Source organism: Macaca fascicularis, chromosome 6 (genome assembly GCF_037993035.2).
Source record: "Macaca fascicularis isolate 582-1 chromosome 6, T2T-MFA8v1.1".
Taxonomy (NCBI): domain Eukaryota; kingdom Metazoa; phylum Chordata; class Mammalia; order Primates; family Cercopithecidae; genus Macaca; species Macaca fascicularis.
Window position 1 is genome coordinate 6,608,855 of NC_088380.1, and position 8,217 is coordinate 6,617,071.

Consider the following 8,217-nt stretch of genomic DNA (forward strand, 5'->3'; position numbering starts at 1 on the left):
GACTTTACATTACCTCAAAGTATCTCCTCCAAAATTAAAAAGGGAACTGTAGTAACTTTACAGTCAAGAAATCACACACACACAAAACCTTCAACAGTGATCCAGGCTAAAATCTCCAGTGGTGAGTCCTGTGGGCATCTGGACCCATCCCCGACCCCCGACTGGATGCTGAGGAAGGCACCTCGCCTCCGTGGAACTCTTCCTGAATGTGTCTAGCCTCTCTCTGCTCATGAGAAAACAGCACGCACATGCAGATTGGAGATGTTTTGCAAAGTGCCCGGCCAATAGTCTTCCAACATGTCAGGGTCATGAGAGATTGAGGAAATACTGAGGAACCATCACAGGTTGGTAGAGATTAAGGAGGCGTGAGGACTAAATGAACGTGAGATCCTGGTTGGGTCCTGGCAAGGAAAAGATCCTTAAAGGAAAGGTTGATGAAACCTTAATAAAGTCTATAGTTTAGTTGATGGTAATGCCAGCATTAATTTCTTAGCTTTGACAAATATACCAAAGTAAGATAAGATTTGGTAGAAGAGGAGTTGGGTGAAAGATACATGGAAACTCTACGCTAACTTTGAAACTCTGATGGTCAGTAGGATAAAATCTAAGTATTTCCAGTGTCATGAAAACCCCCACCATCATATCCCCTGTTGTTGCTATCTGTCTGATTCCATCTGTCGTGATCCCAGATGAAACGTCCTCCCCTTTGACATACGCTCCCCACACACAGACACTCACATGTCATCACTATTCAACCCCACGCTATCCACACAGGCTCCTAAAAGCAGGACGCTGCTTCGTGCCCAAGAGCCTAGCCTTTCATTGCCCCTTCATCTTGGATTCTGTTCCTCAGCCAATTCCTCTCTCAAAATTCAAACCTGATCAATTCACCTCTGCCTGACGCTCCTGAGCCCGCACTTCCACCGCAGCACAGCAAACTCCTCCCTCCCTGTGTCCCCCACTCCTGTGTGCCCTGTGCTCACATCTACTGTGGTCCCCGTCACATGGTCTTGCTGATTTGTCTGCAGAAGCCACCCCCAACTAGATTCTAGGTGCCTTCGAGCAGGAACAGTGTCCATTTATCTTCACAGTCCTCAGTCAATGCTAACTGTGTGTAGGAGTCATTGAGAAGGAGGGTCCTCCTGGAGCCCGAGAGCCTGTCGGGTGAATCAACATCGGCAGACAGAGCCTGCAGGGGAGGCTGGCTGGGTGCATCCTCAAAAGCAGCCCTCTTCACCACTGTCCTCACAGCCGCCCAGAGCATGGGGCCTGCCAGCAGCCATCCCAAAGAGCCCATTCGAAAGTCACTTCCCTGGGCTCTTCGAAACACCCATGTCTAGCCTAAAATATGTAACAATAACAAAGACAAGTTTACTCCTCAAGAAACTGAATTGCTTTTAGATATATCTGAAAAACCATTAATGTCAACAGGTTACTGAATATGAGCTAGAATAATCTCATGAAATCAAGACCCCTTCGTAGGTAGCACTCACCATGGCTAGCTTGAGTCAACTTGTCTATTTAAAAGCAATACGCCTGCATTTTTTTTGTAAAAGTCTACACTCCGCATTTTTCAACATTTTGCTAGACCTGTTTTGCACACTCCCATGAACCCAAATGCCTGCAGATGCTGGGTGCTGCTGCCCTTGCCATGATGCACTCAGAGGCTCTGAAAGGAAAATGTTTTTCCCGTGATGTTGGCGAGTTCGTCACTCCTTTCATTTGATATCGGCAGTTCTCCCAGGCCACAAGCTAACTGATGCAAGCACTTTGGGTCTTGCTTCTAGGTCAGTGGAGACTTTTCTTTAAGTTGCTCCTGGTATATGCTTTTCCATATTGATCTCTCAAAATTCCAAAATAGAGTCCAAATAGCAGCACAACACTCGGTCCAGGATTTCAAAGCCCGCTCTTGATTTCTGGCATTTAATGTTTCATTCATGCGGCTCTTACATAACTCTGCACCTTCACCCTGCCATCGATTTTCCTACATTCGCCTTCAATATTTGATCACAGGGAGAGCAGCCAAAATGATAGCTGGAATTTTGGAGCTAGACTCAAATGCAATTCTTTTTCCTGTTAATGCAAAAAAAAAAAAAAAAAAAAAAAAAAGGCAGAAAAAGGAACAGCATTCATATCTCAGAAGAGAAGCTTTTTGAAAATGGTGGTTTTATTGAATTCCTTGTCACAACAAAGCAGTGAGCAGAGAACTATGAGCAACCTTTGCAGTGTTTGCTTGCATCTCCTCCTCTGACTCAGGAACAGGTTGCAGTGTCAACAACATCCAAGCCATCCCCTCAGGTTCTCCATCAAGAAGCTGGGATGAGAAAAACCTGACATCTACCTGCCTCCAAAATATCTACAGTGACCTGCTATGATTGGTCCTTTTCCTACTCTCCTGAGCTCCCCACTGTAAAAGCACAGATGTGATCACAGTAATGCTTCTATTTTAGCTGCAGCTGTCCTCTCGACCTTCCCATCATCACTGAAGGATCTATCCATTTTTCAGATACATCCAGAACATACTCCAGTCCACCCAGTCAGGTAAACAAAAATGTGAAATCCTTTCTCCTCCTATTAAACCCTCCCATCCTCCTCCCACCCAACAGGTCACCAAGTCCTGTGGCCCCCTCTGAAAGATCTCTGTAACAGAGCCCCTATTTTCATCTCCAATATACTTATGAAAGATCATCTCTGATGTTTGCACCGTGGAGCTACAGTTCAGAATTGCCTTTAAGTCCTTTTCCAGAAGGCTGCAAGGGAGAAAGAAGTAGGGAGAGGAAACAGATGGGCTCCAGCCCCAGAAGCAACAAACAGCAAGCAAATGTGAAACTCTTGAGAATTGGAAGCAGGAAGACACAGGATGATTTCATTTCCATCCCACCGAAGACCCAGAGCAAAGAGGACCCGAGTTGAGGTGAAAATGTGCAACGTTTCTATTACCGGCTACGGAATTATTCTTTCTCTTTGTACTGAAAAGTAGTTGGCCCTTAGAACATCTCTAAAGATTTTGTGCTGATGTGCTTATGTTGGAATGGGGCCAGAGAGCACGGAGTAAAGGGAGAAGTCGGGGCGGGGCGTTGGGTGTTCAGAAGGAAATGTTACAACCAGACCTTTCCCAACACTGTACTGGGGAGAAGAAAAACTTACAAATGGGAAGTGGCTTCAGAAGAAGTGAAGAGTATGAGAATAAAGGAGCATTTTGCAGACTCTGGCCTCTGCCATCAGACTTGCCAAATATTGTCACTACTGTAGCATTCCACGTCCCCAAAAATAGGCTCTCTGCTGCTTCCTCTCCAGTCAGGGGCCAAGGTCCCCAACAGGGCACAACCAACTCCAGGGAGTTCTAAGAAGTGATCGATAGCCCTCTTCATCCCTGTCCCTCCCAAGTTCTTCCCAACCAGCTTAAATGCGTAGTTGTGTTCATGGTCCAACACCATGAATGAGACACAAGTACCCGGAATCTCCAAGCACTTAGTGACCCCCATGATAATTATAACCTGACTTTACTTAGGATTATGACTCAAATTCAACTATCAATTTCAGCTCCTTTGTTTCATTTGGTAGTTAGCTGAGGTTTTTTGTTTGTTTGGTTTGGTTTGGGTTTCTTGGCGCTATTTAACTCAGGTTGGCACAGAGGTGAAAAGAAAACACACAGCTCACAATTTAAAACATATGGCAGAAAATATTTTCAATTGTATGTTCCAAGGTTCTTACGTTATAGACGATTTATGCAAGCCTGTTAATATATATACTACTTTAAATTAAAGCATTTTATGGACTCCTAGTGTTAATATAATTTTTAGTATAACGATACTTGAAAATTTACAAACGTATTAATAAATCTAAGTAGGAAATCTTTATGCCTGTAGCTTTTATGCAACTATAAAACTAAAGTAAGCTGACAAATTAAATTGTCATTTTAGCCTTAGCTTATTAGTTATTTACTTTTGTTGAATTTAATACTATGAATTGTGTCATTTTACTGAAACTACATTGGTGTTTCCAACAGGAATATAGCAGAGACTACTATGGTGCAGGTTCTACTTGGCTTGGCAAGTCCCACAGTACAACCCACCCTGTGCCCTGTGAGAACCCCATTCTCCAGCCATTACGCTGGATTCCAACAGCTATGAAACTTTCATTCCTTTAGCACTTTGTGTCAATTTTAACTTTCTCAATGAATTCAAATATATCATTTACAAATTAAGTCCTCCAATATGGATGTGGGTGAGCTAATTTGGATCCTTCTTCCACTACAAAGACAAATGGAAGCTAAATTAGATGCAACAAAATAAATAAGTAATAACTAAGGTAGTCAAACTCACAATGAAAGAATGTCTTCAGGTACTAAACACATAAAGAGAACTCAAACTCAGGACAATAAAACGTGAGAGCTTGCTGTGCCCCAGGAAAACACCAAGATGTAGCAACTGGATATGAGACTAAATGGCTAGAAGCTGGATGAGAAATAGAAGAGGTAGCCATGTCCTCTTAACCATGAAAGCTGGAATCTAGAATCCTGCAAAAATCCAGCACCATGAAGGGGTTCTTCCTCAGTAGCAGACCTAGAAGAATAATGTTCATAAGCCTGTGATAGCAATGAGAAAGTTTGTATGTCACTAGGACTATACAATGGAAAAATATATCCAGCATGAGAAATTAAGCAACACCAGTACCAGGCACTGGTTAGGAGTTTAAATTTAATCTTTTCATGTGTAAAGGGAATGCTAAGTCAACATGGTGATTTTTAATTTCCAAATTGGCAAAAGTCCTGGACTTTCAAGCAAAGAAAATGTAAATATGCCATAGTAAAATTTTCAGGACCTGGAAAACGTTGACTTCCATGGGGAAAATCAGGAGAAAGCAAGAAAATGAGCTCATAAGAAAACATTAAAACACACACAGATGAGAAAATGTTCTGTGAGTCAGTGGCAAACACACTGAACAGGATCCATAATTTACATGATAAAGCTATTTGTGAAAGACTATGGAAGAAGAATGTTTAAAATTATTAGTGTTAAAAGAAGGACTAACACTATATTATAAGATAAAAATTAGGAGATTTCTGCCTCCAATAACAGTGGGCTAGATAATTAAGAATACTCTCTAACTGAAAACCTGTGCAAAATACAAAAACAGAATAAAGTCAACAAAATAGTAAGTAATGATCAGGCTTAGATGTGGGTAATATGGCAGATTAACCAGACATTCTCAGCTACTTCTTTTCTTTAGGGGCATTTGCCAAATTCTGAAGGGAAGTTGAGAGGGCAAGGGGCGTGTTGGCACATTTAAAAGGTTCTTAAAGCTAAAGAGATGGAGATTAGCATCAGGACCTGCCAGGGTCTCTGCAGGAAGTATCCTGGTGAAGTCTTTCTCTTAGATTTGAATCCCAAAGGCTGCACCCTAAGAATAAGGGTCAATATAACATAGAATCTCATAGTATTTCAGTTCCATTTAAAATGATGTGAAGCCCTGAAATTAGACAGAAGTAATCTAACATTGTTTGCGTAGCCAGGCATCTTGCAAAATAAGTGTAAATCTACACTGGAGGAAAGCAATAATATGCTTTCATGCAAATCATACAAATTGGCAATACCATATCCAGATACAATTTAAAACAGAAAAGCACTTAAAGAAATAAAAGCTCGCAAAAGAAGACCAACAGAAACATACAATAGGAAGAAGCTCAAGGAGGCACCGTTGTTTGACACAGATTTTAAATAACTATAACTTAATATTAAAACAGAAGACAAGGTTGAAATTTTGTATTAAAATGGTTTTAAGGAAACAAACAGAAAATCACTTAACCTTTCTGAATTTCGGTTGCTAGATTTCTTAAATGGGATTAAGAATAACTGACTAGCTCACATAATAAGTTTGTGAGGGTCAAATCAACTTACATGAATGAAAGGTATAAAAGTGTTATATAAGAATTTTTCAACCCCCCACTTATGAATGAGAACATGCAGTGTTTGGTTTTCTGTTCTTGTGATAGTTTGCTGAGAATGGTGGTTTCCAGCTTCATCCATGTCCCTGCAAAGGACATGAACGCATCCTTTTTTATTGCTGCATAGTATTCCATGGTGTATATGTGCCACATTTTCTTTATCCAGTCTATTATTGATAGACATTTGGGTTGGTTCCAAGTCTTTGCTCATTCTGCATATGTACCCCTGAACTTGAAGTATAATTTAGAAAAAAGTGTTATGTAAGAATTTTTTCATTACCATCGTAACCTTTTTCTAAACTTTTAAACATTTTATAGCAAAGATGCTGAATTTGAATTTTGCAAATATTTGGCCAAATATGTATGCTTTGCCTATGAAAGAACAATAATCCATCTGTTTGAATAGGTAGATACCTACACACGCAGAGACACAAACACACACATGCACATACACAACAGACACTTGTGTGTTTGTGTGCATATACACTGAAAAACTAAGTAAAATTTTGATTAAAAACATTTTAGAACTGACTAATAAAATAATATAATAACGGAGATAAAGTCAATGGATTGTTTTATCAACATGTTAGACATTACTGATGAGAAAATCAGTAAATTGGAAAATAAATTAGAAAGAAAATAAATACCTGCCATAAAGATGGAAAGACAAAGAGGTAGAAAAAAAATAACCAGGGAGGATAAAAGACCCAGAGAACAGAGAGAATAAATTTGTCTAGCACAGATGTTTTTGGACTACCAGGAAAAGAGGAGGGAGAAGATAGAGAAAACAGCAACAATATTTGAAAAGATAATGGCTCAGAACTTTATGATATTGGCGAAGGACATTTTCTACAGAATCCAAAGCCTAGACCATCTGGTGTGTCTATTCTATTAACTGATTTATTTCTTTCCATTGCAGTTTCCCAGTTTTCCACTTCTTTCCCATTTTTCATTCCCTTGGGCTTTGGCATGAAAGTCACACCAAGTTAGATATGCTGGCTGAATGCTTCAAACTTCCCACTGAAACCCGGAAATAGCCACACAGTGGGAATACACGTCACATCCTAGGACTAATAGGTTCATCCTCAGGCTAAGAGCAAAAGCTAAATAATCTGTCCCTAGACAGGAATGAACTGAATGGAAGCATTTGTCTAGTGATTACATTGCCTTCCAGAATAAATATGACATCCTATAGAGGAAGAAATCAAAATCCAGGATTTCTACAATGCAACATCCAACTAACTCACTATAAAGTTAGAAATTACTAGACATGAAGAGAAGCATAAAAAAATTGGAACTATAATGAAGAGGAAAAGTGCAATTAATAGACAGACACACACAGATGGTCCAGCCTTTGGAATAAGCAGAAAATAATTTATAGGATAAACCAATTAAGTCCCTGAAACAAAAAGAAGATATAATGGGACAGGAAAAGTGAAGAAAGAATGGGTCATAATTTTCTAAATTGAGAAAATAAGTAAATTAAAGTAAATCAGTTCACAGTTACAAATTGCTCTCAGTTACCTGTGAGTAGGATGGAGAAAAAGGAGAAAGGGAGAGAGGGAGGAAGCAAAGGAAGCAAAGAAGTAAGGAAATAAGGAAGGAAGAAAGGAAATAAAGAAGAAAGGAAAGAAATAGGAAGGAAAGAAGGAAGAAAGGAAGAAAGGCAAGCATGCCAGAAAATTTCAAAGTCAAACTGTTGAAAACCAAAGGCAAAAAGAAAATCTCAAACATAACCCATAAGACTTCCTGATTCAGCTCTGACAAATAAAGAACTTGGAAGTCAACACTCCCATTCATTCTGAGAAGCTCAACAAACTGAAAATAAATTTTTAAAAATTAGATTCATCAGAAAAATGAGACTGAAGGCAAATCACCACCCCAAAATCTAGATAAACAGGCATAACAAGAATGATGTACCCACCACGGTCTGTGTACCTAGAGCAGGAGCTGTTGGATTCACGGACTGGAAGAAGCACATACACGGTTGTTTGAGTTACTGGAGGCTTAGTGTGGACCAGCAAGAGACTGAGAAATTTCTGGAAACCACAGCATGGCAGGAGGCGTGAGGGCGCCCACACGTTCATGGGTGTCGCTACCTGGACACACACCAGGTTTCCATGGTGAGGATCTAAGAAAGATCTCTTATGGCTATGGCATGGGGAAGGGAAGAAATATTATCAAAATCTTAAGTGAAATAACTCAGAAACAGAGAGTCAAATGCTGCATGTTCTCATGTATAAGTAGGAGCTAAATCATGTGTACAGGTG

The 8,217-nt window shown here is 40.0% G+C and overlaps 1 long non-coding RNA gene across 1 annotated transcript in view; it reads right to left on the reverse strand.

The window, feature by feature from the left end:
* LOC123573915 (uncharacterized) overlaps positions 1–7,977 on the reverse strand; it is a 198,188-nt gene extending 190,211 nt beyond the window's left edge. The window contains exon 1 of the long non-coding RNA XR_006698631.3: positions 7,872–7,977. This is a non-coding gene — a long non-coding RNA (uncharacterized lncRNA). The remainder of the gene's footprint in view (positions 1–7,871) is intronic.
* Between the last annotated feature and the right edge of the window lie 240 nt (positions 7,978–8,217).